Here is a 10000-nt window from a genome sequence, read left to right as displayed (position 1 = left end):
ATTTTTCAACTCCTTCGTATCTTTTATTTTATTTTTGTTATAGCTGCTGTATTTGTTTGTTTATTTTTTGTTATTCCTCTCCTTCTTTCTCTTCTTCATATTTTTCGTATATATCTTCGTCTTCCTCCTAATCTTCTTTTCTTCCTCTTCGTCTTCTTTGTATTTTTTTTTTCTTCATCGCCATCATTATGTTCGTCGTCTTCCTCTTCATCTTCTTATTTTCTTCTTCCTATTTTCTTTCTTCTCCCTCTTTACCCCTTTCTCTTCCTCTTCTTTTTATTCTTCATCGTCATCATCTACTTTTCGTGTTCTTTTTGAAGGCGGAAAGTATAAGAGGGGGAAAAAAAAAAAATAATAATAATACTTTAATTTTCGTTCATTTTTGTTTCCCCTGTTTTTTTGCTTTTTCTTTTGTTGTTTTTTTAACGTCCAATATCAGCGTGAACGGTACAGGATAATAGTTTAATTACAAATGGCATATACATTCATCACCAGTATGAGCTTTGACAATGTTTAGAATAGAAGCATTGCAATGTCCTTATGAATATTTTTGTATTATTTACAATCATCGAAAACATATGTAATGAATACAATACAAACTCTATTCATTTGGTTGATTTTAATATTAGACATGAATTAACCAAAAATAATTTGTTGATATTTCGCGTTTCCCTTTTATACAGTTAATCATACTGTGCAATTGGAACATAATGGCGGCTTTCATCTTAACCGTTTCATCTCCTGCTAAACAATTTTGTCCATTCCGCCCGCTGTGATGTTATCTTTTTGTATTGTTATGCAATGGCAAAATCCTATGCTATTTCATGACAATACGTTTCTGATTCAGCATAACAGTGTTACTCGTCGTTTTATTTTGTTATAACGTAATCATTCAAATAGGATTATTTTGTCAATTGTGTGCTATCATATTTGAAGGTTGTCTGTAGCATAACACAATAGGACTTTCTCATAGCAAAACGATTGTTAATTAAGAAAATTGGCTGGGTTGTGTCTGGGTGCATATATAACTAAACAGAGATAAAGGCAGCTAGAAAGATAGACAGTGATAAGGTCAGATAAAGAGAAAGATAAACAAAGATAAAGACAGCTAGAAAGATAGACAGTGATAAGGTCAGATAGAGAGAAAGATAAACAAAAGTAAAGACAGATAGAAAGACAGATAAACAGATAGAAAGATAGATAGAGGTAAGGACAAACAGATATAAACATAGACAAGGAGTTAATATATCAACCATCAAAAATGTGAGTCGCACCGAATACTGGATTTCCCAGACGTGTCGTGACATTCCTCACGCAATAAATATAACTTTCCCAAGTGAATGAATCCAAAAAGCGCTCGACCACAGAATGTTTATGGAAATGAGTCTCGTAAAGTCACCCATAATTACGTACATAATTGTCCTCACAAGTATCTGCAGTAGTTAAGACTGAAAGTGTGTGATCATCCTTCGTAAAAAAAAAAACGATAATCATCATAATAAGAAATAATAATTTAATTGAAGAATTCATGGAGGATTTCGTGTGGGTTATTTTACTGTTAGAAATAAAAAGGGAAAGGAATATTTTTGAGAGATAAAGATGTTGGATAAAGTTTCTTGCATTTTTGTAGAGAAAAGTTAATGTTGTTGGGTAATGTTGATAATGATAGTTATATTTATATTAACAATAATGTTAATGGCATTAATGATGATGACTCTGAGGAAGTGTGTAATTATTATAAGAGTGGTTATGAAAAGGATCTGCAAAGTATTGAAAATGGCACTGATAATTGCGGGGGAAATGAATAAAAAAAGGGGAAAATGCTTTGCTTATTATTATTATTTTTTTTTTTTTTTTTGTGAAATGTCTCTACACATAGATGGCTCTGCCTTACCTGGTTTCACCTTTCCTTGATTATTTTTATTATAAACATTATTACTAGCATAACGTTGTAAACATAAGTAATAGCAAAATAAGATATTTTCGTAAATTAAAGAAAAGTGTAGACGGGCGAGACAGGCATTTTTGTAGAGAAAAGTTAATGTTGTTGGGTAATGTTGATAATGATATGGATGGGGAAAGTTATATTTATACTCACAATAATGTTAATGACATTAATAATTGGCTCATTGGTGCCTTAGTACAAGTGTAGCCATCTATGTGTAAAACCAATTAAACAAGTAAACTCACAGTGGGCATGGCATGGACGTACGTGACATGCCCTGTCGCGAACGGGTTAATTTCATATTGTTCTTCGTAAGATGGAATGGAATGACGTGATAATGATGATGATGATGAAGATGATAATGATGATGATAATGGTGATGAAAATAACAATGATGAGGATGAGGATAATGATGATAGAATAGTAATGATAGTTAATAGTAATAGCAATAGCAGTAGCAAAATAATGATGACAATAGTAATGATATTAACTATAGCAATGCTATCGATACTACTACAAATAAAGAAATTATAAAAAAGTAGATCTCGATAGAAGCGAAAAGAAGAAAGTTATGAAAGAATGACAGGAAAAACAGCAGTAAGTTTACGATTGTTATAACTAGTAGAAATTATCATAATGAGTACTGGAAATGTAAATTCCGACCATTAGCATGCATATTTCGTAAAGTTTCTTAAGTACGTTATCTTATGTACCTCAGTATCGAAGAGAGATGAGATGCAAATTTGAGAGAGAGAGAGGAGGAGGGAGGGAGGGAGGGAGAGAGTTAGAGAGAGAGAGAGAGAGAGAGAGAGAGAGAGAGAGAGAGAGAGAGAGAGAGAGAAGGGAGGGAGAAGAAGATAAAGAGAGAATAAAAAGCAAAAATGGAACGGATTGGAAGAAGAAAGATCAACAAAATATCTAAAAAAAAAAAAAAAAAAAAAAAAAAAAAAAAAAAACATAAACAAACACTTTAACAAAGCACAGAAATAGAACAAACACACATTGCCCCAACACCTAGGCACAAACACTGTATCTCCGTGACAAGCTAAGCCTCTAAGCCTAAAAAGCCCAAAGCCATTCGTACCATGACAGCCGCTCCATTCGTCCCCCTACCCCCCACCCCCACCCCTTCTGAAAAAAAAAAAGATATTCTTCTCCCTCGCTATAAATTATTCGCCTTCCGTCTGGGGTCTTCTTAGGGAAATGCTGAGGAGATGGGGTTGTTCACACGGCTTGGTTTTGCTTGTCTGTCTGTCTGTTTGTCGTTTATCTCTCTTTGTCTGTCTGTCTGTTTGTCGTTTATCTCTCTTTGTCTGTCTGTCTGTCTGTCTGTCTCTCTTAATCTCTCTTTCTCTCTCTCTTTCTCCCCCCCCCCCCTCTCTCTCTCTCTCTCTCTCAATCTCTCTCTCTTTCTTCCCCCCCCCCCCCCCCTCTCTCTCTCTCTCTCTCTCTCTCTCTCTCTCTCTCTCTCTCTCTCTCTCTCTCTCTCTCTCTCTTAATCTCTCTCTCTCTCTTTCTCTCAATCTCTCTCTGTCACTTTTATTATTTTAGAGAACCGAAAAAAGATAGAATAAAGCAGTCCATTTTAAATAAGGTCCTATGTGGATATACCTATGATTTATTTTTAATTTATTAATCTTTTATTATTATCATTATTTTTACTACAAAGGTAATGCTGGCGTCAACGGATATTTTCAGTCTTCTGATAACTGACATCGCATTTCAGAGTTTTTACATAACAGGAAAATACTACACGTTGGAGGCCGACCTCAGAGGATTAATAAAAGTTTTATTTCCACGAGGACTGTCAGAGGCTGTGTTCCATTCGTTTGTGTGTAGCTTGGTTTGTGTTGATACTTGGAGTTTATTTGTAGCTCTCACTTTTGGTAGTAATGAGGTTGGGTTTTGAAAGGGTTTATGTAACCTGCAGACGCACATAAATAACACAGGCATACATATATGTATATGCTCATAAGTATATACATGTATACATATATTCATACAAACACAAACAGATGCATACTTGCATAAGCAGATACATACACACTTAAAAACAAATCATAGGCATACACACTTACCCAACAAACAAACAACTACCTACCCCTACACATACAAATATATACAAATATATACAAATACACGCACACTCAAATATACACGCAATGCACATATATCCATGAATATACCTATATACATAAACAATATATATACACCACTATGATTTTACTTCCAAATATTATTAAGTGTTCCTCCGAATATAAATGAGTTTATATCTCACTTATTTTCGCCCTGTCATAATTCATATGCAAATGTATCGAGTTTTCTCTGATTTATTGATACTTCGGGAATGGCAATAACGCAGGCGATGAAATACGGGGAAAATGGCGAAATATCTTAAAGGCACAGATGTATATGGCGAAACAAAATGATAGTGATAGTACTGCTACTAACGCTACTACGCGTAACGATAATCATGGTAATAATGATAATTAAAAAAATAATCATAATAACAATAGTTATAGCAATAAGAATTATAACGATAACAATAACAATAACGATAATAATTATAATGATAACAATAACAATGTCGATAATAATGATAGTAATAATGATAATAAAATGATAATCATAACAATTGTAATAGCAATAAGAATTATAATGATAACAATAATGATAATAGTTATAATAATATAGATAATGATAAAAATAATTATAATGATAATAGTAATAATAATAATGATAACATTCAAAACAGTGATAATAAAATTAGTGATGATAATAAAAACAATAAATATAATAATTATAATAATAATAATAATAATGATAATAATAATAATGATGATAATAATGATAATAATAATAGTAACAACAATAATGATGATTATAATAATAATAGTATTGATAATAATAATGATAATCATTAGTACTATCATAACAGTATCAATCATAATAAAAGTAATAATAATGATAACAGTAATAATGGTAATAATAATAGCAATAATAATAGTAATAATAATAGCTATAGTAATAATAATAATATTACTACTACTACTAATAATAATGATAATAATAATAACAATTATAATAACAACAACAATAACAATACCAATAATGAAAACAAATAATAAGGTATCACAACAATGATGATAATCATCGCATTAAGAATAATAACAATGAAGTTACAATAATAATGGTAATAGTAATAATAATAATAATAACAGTGATAATAAAAAAATATTAATAACAATAATGATAATAATAATGATAAACATAATAAACTAATAAACTGAGAGAAAAAAAGAAGAAGTAAAAGTTACACCATATTCTCCCGAGACTTTGCAATTAGTTTTTCTCTGCAAGGCATGACAGCGAGAGGCAGTAAGCTTGATTGCAGATGCACGTAAGTGTTCCTGGAACTGCTGTTTGGGCTGTGGTCTATTATCGAGGTTTCTGTGGGACAAGAGAGAGAGAGAGATGTGTGTAAAGGGAGGGAGAGGGAGAGAGGCGTGTGAGTAAAGGGAGGGAGACGGAGACGGAGAGAGAGATATGTGTGTGAAGGGAGGGAGAAGGAGAGAGGCCTGTGAGTGAAGGGAGGGAGACGGAGAGGGGGAGAGAGAGATGTGGGTGAAGGGAGGGAGAAGGAGAGAGGCGTGTGTGTGAAGGGAGGGAGAAGGAGAGGGAGAGGGAGAGAGTTGTGTGTGAAGGGAGGGAGAAAGAGAGAGGTGTGTGTGAAGGGAGGGAGAGGGAAAGGGAGAGAGGTGTGTGAGAGGACGGGAGAGGAACAGAGGGAGTGGGAGAGAAGTGTGTGTGAGGGATGAAGAGGGAGAGTATTGTGTGCGAGGGGAAAGCGAGAAGACGGAGAGAAAAAGAGATGAGTGTGAGGGAGGGAGTGAGGGAGAGGGAGAGAGGTGAGTGTGAATATTAGAAACTATAAGAAAAATAAAGAGGTACAACGATAGTGACCGGGAATGGGATAAAGAGAGTGCATATGGAATGGAGAGAAAGAGGTAGAGAGAAGTGGGGGAGGGAGAGATAAGTATAAGGGAGTGGGAGTGGGAGAGAGAGATGTGTGTGAATATTAGAAACTATAAGAAAAATAAAGAGGTACAACGATAGTGACCGGGAATGGGATAAAGAGAGTGCATATGGAATGGAGAGAAAGAGGTAGAGAGAAACTAAGGATGAACGTACGAGCGAGAGAGAAGTAGAACAAAGGGATGTAGAAATTTGACACAGGAAGGAATAATGATTATATTCCTTACCAAAACCTTAAAATAAAAATTATTACAATGATAACGCTTATAGGTGAGGATATATACAAATACAAAAAAAAACAAAGAAAGAAAAAAAATAGGAAGGAAAGAGAATGTTTTCCTTCATTGCAGCAAAGGCTCAAGTCGTAAAAGCAAAAGCACAAAATGAAATCACACACTAGCGAGACTCATCATCATCATCATTTGGGAGGTAACGCCGGCAGGGGCGCATAGCCGCATCCACTCTTTGCTTCCACCTACGAGGGTCCCTCGTGGCGAGCCGCCAGGCAGGGGCCCGGCCCATCTCTAGTACCTCACGACCGATCTGCCCAAGCCACGACCTTCTCGGTCGTCCCACAGGCCTCCTCCACCCAGGGTTGTCACGGACAGAGACAACCTGATGGGCAGGGTCATCCTGCGGGAATCGAGCCAAGTGGCTACTATATAGTAAAATGGCAGTATCAGGGCCTTGAAAACACGATGCTTGGTCCAAATACTCTGCTGCCAGGCTAATCTGTCTACTGACTTCCTGGTCTGACAGCCCAGAGTCGTGAACTGCACTACCGAGGTATATAAAACTCTCTGTGACTTTGATGTTTTCACCGCAAACACGTACTGACTGCACAGGGTCTCCTAGTAGGCCCCCAAAATCCTGTATCTTGGTCTTGGTCCAGGAGACCTCTAGCCCCAGTGGCTTCGCTTCATTGCTAAATGCATCAAGAGCCACCACTAGGGTTTCCAGAGATTCAGACAGAATGGCAACATTATCAGTAAAGTCAAGGTCTGTAACCTTGATATTGGCCAGAGTTGCTCCACAGTGACTTTGGACAGTAGCTCTACCCAGTATCCAATCCATGCAAGTGTTGAAAAGTGTTGGTGCAAGAACACTGCCTTGCCTCATGCCTGAACTAACAGGGAAGAAGCTCGACAGGCCCCCACCACACTTTACAGCGCTTACAATGCCTGTATACAGGTTTGCTATTAATCCAACAATCCTTGTTGGAATTCCTCTTACCCTCAGGATCTCCTGAGTCATTCGCGATGCACATCAAACGCCTTCTTGAGGTCAATGTAGGCTGCAAGCAGCTCATGTTCAAACTCACGACTCATGACTCGAAGCGCCAGTATGCAGTCTAGTGTGTGTGTGAAGTGAATCCAGATAGCTCCGGCCTTTGATGCCTCAGCAGGGGGTCTCTGATACGTCTCAGTAGGATGTATGTGAGTACCTTGCCTGGTACACTGAGTATTGTAATGCCTCGGTGATTGCTGCAGTCCCGACGATCCTCTTTCCCCTTCCAGAGAGGGATGACCACACCCTTCAGCAGGTCAGGGGGAATGGTACCAGTCTGCCAGATGGCAGATGGGACTGCAGGCAAGCCTCTTGTCATAGGTTCTCCACTAGCCTTTAACAATTCAGCTGGGATGTCACAAACACCTGCTGCTCTACTACTTTTCAGCTTGGAGATCGCCCCCTTAACTTCAGTCAGGGAGGGTGGATCCTCGCTGATGGGTGGGTCTGGTAGAGGAATCTCAACTTTACCCGCATTCATGTTAACTGTTGGTGGATCAACCTGATACAACTGCTCAAAATACTCAGCCCAATGCACACGCACCCCATCAGGATCTCAGATTATCTGGCCACTTGCCGAGCGGACTGCAGTCATCTGTGAGGAGGGCTTGGAATCAACTTTCTCAAGGCTTGGTAGGCAGGACGAAGGTCATTTACTAAGAGATGGCTTTCGACCTCCTCTACAAGATTACTGATAAACTGTTCCTTATCCCTTCTCAACAGTGACCTAGTCCTGTGCACCAGAGAGCGGTGCAAGTTGCGATCCCCTGACAATCGAGCCACATGACAAGCATCTGTGGCTTCCAGTGTCTTCTGCGAGATGGAATTTTGTCTTGTTCTTGGGCGTTCACCAATGGATTCCTGAGCTGCATCAAGCGTTTCATGCTTGAAGGTATCCCACATAAGAACAGGGTCTGTCAGGCCCTCGAGTGCTGTGAGATGTCAAATAATAGCCTCAGCAAACCCCCAGGCACACTCGTCCTCCCTCAATGTTTCCAAATGAAACACCCTATGGTGTTCATTTGGGCGACGGGGGTTCTAAAGTGGACCCGGAGAGTAGCCACAACTAATCTATGATCAGTTCCACAGAACTCGGCACTTCAATACACCCTGCAGCTCTGGAGGATCCTCCACTGAGTGCTAACGAGGATGTGGTCAATCTCCTTGGCCACACTACCTGTATCACTGTACCAAGTCCAATGATGCGGGTCAGAACACTGTTACTAGGAACCAGAAATCCTCAATTTCTGGGACCTAGCAAAGTTATGGAAATGAGGCTATTCTTGCTGTCAGCATCAGCTCCTGAGTCACGAGGACCGACAGACATATCATAGCCAGCTTGATTGCAGCCGGATACCGCATTGAAGTCACCCAGAACAATACGAATATCTCACCGAGGATAACTGTCTGCCACAGATGCAAGTTTGGCGTAAAACATCTCTTTCACCTCAAGTTTATATACATCTGTAGGAGCGTATACAGCAATAAGAGACATGAAGCCAAGTGAAAGCTTCAGTCTTAATACCATAATACACTTATTGACTGGAGTGACCTCTACTATCGAGGGCAGCTACTCCGGCCTGGGCACCACCTCTGCCACCCCTACCGACACCGCCTCATATAGAGAAGGTTGGCTGGCTGCAGGTTTCATAATCCGCCTGCAAGGCTCCCTGGGGCTTTCCCCCACAAGCATCACGCCAGGTTGGCGGCCGCTGGGACCCAGATGGGATGACGGGCAATCCCCTCCCCCCACCCGAGTCCTAGCGGTCGCCAACCCATAGGGACCCACAACCCGCCGTTCTTGCTGGGTGGGAGGGACTTTAGCCCCCTCCCCCCCAGCATCAACAACTATATGCTTCGTTGTCAGTGGTTATCTCGGGGGAGCAGACTGGCAAGGCCTGCCTCCCCACAGCCGCCCATTAAACCCAGGGGGCACGGGGGCAGGAGTTAGTAGAAACCAGGGCGTATCCACATGCAGGTGGGCCATGACTCCGTACCTCCTGCTGCTCCAAGAGCATCCACAGTTCAGCCTAGGACCGCAAGGTACCTAGTTTCCCTGGGTGGCCACGAGGAGGCACTGCAGAAGTCTTGATGATGGAGAGGCTATAAGCTGACAGGGGAGTCTTATGCATAGCTGCTCCCTTTTCGCACCAGGCTAGCTAGCGGTGGCAGCTGTAAGCGAGAAGGCATGCAAAGTGCTTAACACTAACTAGGCACTCAACCGTACAACAAAATAAACTAAGCATGGAAATATGCAGAAAAGGAAGATAGTAATGGTAATATTAATAATAATGATGATAATAATAACAATAATAATAATTAATGGAGAGATACGTAGAGGAAAAATATAAGCGATACAAGCTTGTAGAAAAGTTTAGTCATTGCGGTTATCATAATAATCATATTCATGGTAATGAGAATTAGAGAGGATTTTTTTTTTTAAATGAAAGTGCAACTGATGATAATGATTATGATGATCCTGACTTTAATGATCATGATGATGATGGTGGTGATGATGATGATTTGGATGAAAAATGGTAAGAAAAGAAAAATATAATAGTCATCGCATTTATTAGCATAAAGATAATAATTAGTATAGAGGCAATAATGTGTATAGAAATAATAATGATGAAAATAGCTAGTGAAGATGATAAAGATTTTCTTGAAAATGAAAATGATGACGATAATGATGATAATGACAATGACAGAAAAAATCATGCTGATGGAAATAAT

General features: G+C 39.1%; 1 protein-coding gene across 1 annotated transcript in view; it reads right to left on the bottom strand.

The window, feature by feature from the left end:
• Positions 1–10000, bottom strand: part of LOC125046773 (protein sidekick-1-like) — a 33337-nt gene that overhangs the window by 13895 nt on the left and 9442 nt on the right. The gene's annotated exons all lie outside the window — the stretch shown is intronic.

Source organism: Penaeus chinensis, chromosome 39, assembly GCF_019202785.1.
Source record: "Penaeus chinensis breed Huanghai No. 1 chromosome 39, ASM1920278v2, whole genome shotgun sequence".
NCBI classification, from domain to species: domain Eukaryota; kingdom Metazoa; phylum Arthropoda; class Malacostraca; order Decapoda; family Penaeidae; genus Penaeus; species Penaeus chinensis.
The sequence above is the reverse complement of the archived record's forward strand: the minus strand, read 5'-3'. Positions and strand labels throughout refer to the sequence as shown.